The 3,923-nt window shown below is 38.3% G+C and overlaps 1 pseudogene; it reads left to right on the top strand.

Moving 5' to 3' along the window:
• The first annotated feature begins 203 nt into the window (after positions 1–203).
• On the top strand, positions 204–858 carry LOC137756734 (ras-related protein R-Ras2 pseudogene; annotated as a pseudogene).
• The last annotated feature ends 3,065 nt before the right edge of the window (positions 859–3,923 follow it).

Raw genomic sequence — 3,923 nt, 5'->3', positions numbered from 1 at the left:
GCAGCCCCTCGCCGCTGCGGTCACCTCGCTTCTCCGTGCCTCGGTCGGGACCCAGCCAGCCCGGGCGCCGCGCTGCCGCCCGGACGGGCCCTCCAGCATCTCCCGGCGCCCAGGACCCCTGCCTGGCCGCTTGCCCGCGGCCCGCCGGCCGCACAAGTCCCCGGAGCCTGGCCTAGGGCGGGCGGCGGCTCGGCAGCGTCCCCATGGCCGCGGCCGGCTGGCGGGACGGCTCCGGCCAAGAGAAGTAGCGGCTCGTGGTGGTCGGCGGGGGCAGCGCGGCAAGTCGGCGCTCACCATCCAGTTCATCCAGTCCTATTTTGTAACGGATTATGATCCAGCCGTCGAGGATTTCTACCCAAAGCAGTGCATGACAGATGACCGGGCAGCCCGGCTAGATATTCTGGATACAACGGGACAAGAGCAGTTTGGAGCTATGAGAGAACAGTATATGAGAACTGGCGAGGGTTTCCTGTTGGTCTTTTCAGTCACAGATAGAGGCAGTTTTGAAGAAATCTATAAATTTCAAAGATTCTCAGAGTAAAGGATCGTGATGAGTTTCCAATGATTTTAATTGGTAATAAAGTAGATCTGGATCCTCAGAGACAGGTAACGCAGGAAGAAGGACAGCAGTTAGCGCGACAACTTAAGGTAACATACATGAAGGCGTCAGCAAAGATTAGGATGAATGTAGATCAAGCTTTCCATGAGCTTGTCCGGGTTATAAGGAAATTTCAAGAGCAGGAATGTCCTCCTTCACCAGAACCAACACGGAAAGAAAAAGACAAGAAAGGCTGCCACTGTGTCATTTTCTAAGAATCCCTTGAATTTTAGCTACAAACTGCCAGGAAAAGCCCTCATCTTCTCCTTCTCTCCTTACAGTTTACATCATGTTGGTACCTTTCTAGCCTTAGATAAATGATCACCGTGGTAGCCTTAGACCAAGAAGCTGGCTAATCCTTTCCATGAAGCTAATCCAATGGTCATTCAAGACAGATTTAAAGGAAACACTAAGGCTGCTTCAAAGATTGATTCCTTTAAAATGGATATCTATATACACAGACACACTCTTTTTTTAAGGGCTTACTTTTAATAAGGATGAATCAGCTTTGGAACCTAAGCTGTTTGCCAAGCTGAAGTCATAGGTTGTGAAATAACTTGTAACTTCTGGAATCATATCGCCTACTGTTACTCTAAATAGAAACATAGGGAGTTTTTTTTAAATGTGAATTTTTGCCTATCTCTAAAAATTTTGATGTCAACTTTAGTTAACCTTAAATACACTGAATTGAATTCACAAAAGTGAGACATCTCAGACCTTTACTGATGCCATAGCCTTTGTTTTCCAGTGGCCAAAATACCAAAATGCCTATTGTATTTATAGGTTAAAAACTGCATGTAAAGCCTTTACTATTATTCCTAAAGATAATATTCTATGTGGCCAAATATTTGGACTCATTCTGGACTTAGGCATTTTAGTGTTCTTGGTTTTTTAATTTAACTCTTTTCACAGCCATGTTGAGAGTAAAAATAAATAATTTCTGTCTGTCTTCCTTTTCAAGTATTTCTGAGAAAGGGATTCAAAAAAACTAAAACTGTTTTTGTTTATAATATAAAATATGGAATTGATCTTTCCAGGGTCAGAGATGATTAACGTTTTGCTATATACTTTTATACGTTATTTTCTTATCAAACTAGTTAACAAATATTTTTATATGTTTGTAAGCAAATATGCTCTCACAGCATACCTCGTGTATATGTAAAGATAAGTATTTAATTCTCACTGTTCACTTTTAGCTGACAAAGGAAAAAAAGTGAAAACTACAGAAACTGTGGTAGAACCTTACATGCTGTTCTGGTCCTGGTTGTACCCACCTTTGGCCAGTCACATAGCTACTCAAGAAACCTTCCCAATAGAGTACGACAGGATGAAAATCTGAAATCACTTCCGATATCCCCTACTAGATACTGACTGCTATATCAAGTAGTAAGTGGTAAAACTTTTAATTGACAATTAGTATAACCGTGGGTGACTTCTGATTTTGTTTTTCATTCTGTGGATTGTGTTTAAACAATTCAAAGGTATGTTCCTGATTTTGAGATACTAAGTGGTATTGCGAGTTGTCACTTTATTGAATGCGTACAACAGTTCCACGAAGTTTATAAAGCATATCCTTGTATAGCTTCAGGTGCTAGAATTAAAACTGCTCTGTTATCACAAAAAAAAAAAAAAAGATTGTTCCAGAAGAAAAAAGAAAAAAAAGAGAGACAAAAAGATAAATAAATACAGGAAGTTTTACAGGTTGGGGGGTGGGGTGATGTTGTGGGACAGAGAGAGAATCTTATCTCACGTGGTCAGGCTGGCTAAGACTGAATGGATTTACTGTAAGTTTTATAATGTCAATATTGTTTTAATATCAGTAATGTATTGATGCAAAATTAGAGTTTGGTTTTCTCTCCCTTAAAAAGACAAAGTTTCTTGGATTACTGATCTGTTCTTAATAAGAGATTGTAAAAAGGTTCTCTTTACCTTTTAAGTCATCTACTTAGGAAGCAAAGATTCTGTGTCTTATTGGAATAATTTCCAGTACTTTAACCATGTTTTTGATTATTTAAGAAGACCAAGTATTTTTTCTTAAATAAAAACTGACCTGTGATCCTATTTAATCAGATGTTCAAACCTGCTGACGTTTTGGACAGCTTCCCAAAATCAAATTCTAAATGAAGTCTTTTTGACCTGGAACTGACTTTGAGACTTTCCACGGGGTCCCTGGAAAATCTCAAAGGGTTTGTCCTCTCACCTTGTGAAAAGGGAGATATTTAACTAATTAAGTTTATGTCATAAGTTGAGTTGCACGGGAAGCATTGTCAAATGGGAAGAGGTGCTTAACCTTCCCTAGGTTATACTGGTATGCCTAAATGTTATTGATATAAGTACTTCAGAAATTCTATGAAGTTCCTAGAAATTTGTCAGTGCCCTCATTGTCTATGATATGTCCTGATAGAATGTTATCAATCATAATTTCAGTTATTATCCTAAGAGAATATATTGCACAGAAACAACCAAATTTGTCAACTGCATTATTTTTTATAATGAATTCTCATCAAACTTTAATAGTGGCCATTTTAAGTTTTTTGTCATTCACAGATAGTTATTGTGTTTTTCTGATGCTTTCCTAAAAGCTCTTGCAATCAGCTACAAGACGGAATACTTTGTCTTCAACAAAAGGGATGTTTCAGAGAACCACAGAAAGATCTATGACCTAAGGTACTCTGGGGTAAAGGCTTCTGATGGCATTGCTTAAATAAATTTGAGATCATACCACTAAGGATTTCCAGAACTCTAGTGGTGAAACTGATGACTTCACAAAACTGCTAAGCCAGTTTCAAGTGGAACAAGAATTATTATGTGGGACTGAATGAGCAAATGAAAAATGATTATAATTTTTATGGATTTTTTTGTTTATTTGTTTGGAATATTGCTTGTTCTTAGATGTTTTGTTTTTCTGGATATAAGGAACCCCTTTTCTGTTTTCTCCTAAGCTATCTATAACTCACAACAATTAAGAAGATTATATCTTTGCAAACTGAAAAGAAACATTTATCTTTTTTTCCCTAACTGATCCCTCCAGAATTCAGAAACTCTTATTGAATATTTTTATTCTCATTGCAATATAGTTGCTTGCATAAGTTCAATAAGAATCTGTTCTCTTTGTAACAGGACATAATTGAGAAAATTGGGTATATTACCAAGGCTTTAACTGGAATGTCATATTTGAGATTCATGTGCACAGAATCATCCATGACCAAACAGTTTTCAGGAATTAAGATTGCTTTATGAAGCCAATGTTTACAAAACTGTTCTGGAAAAACTGGCCTGGTACCTGGCTTACAGACTTCCTGGCCTTTATAGGTGAGTAGGAAAA

The sequence above is a fragment of the Eschrichtius robustus genome, chromosome 2, assembly GCF_028021215.1.
Source record: "Eschrichtius robustus isolate mEscRob2 chromosome 2, mEscRob2.pri, whole genome shotgun sequence".
Lineage (NCBI taxonomy): Eukaryota > Metazoa > Chordata > Mammalia > Artiodactyla > Eschrichtiidae > Eschrichtius > Eschrichtius robustus.
The sequence above is the reverse complement of the archived record's forward strand: the minus strand, read 5'-3'. Positions and strand labels throughout refer to the sequence as shown.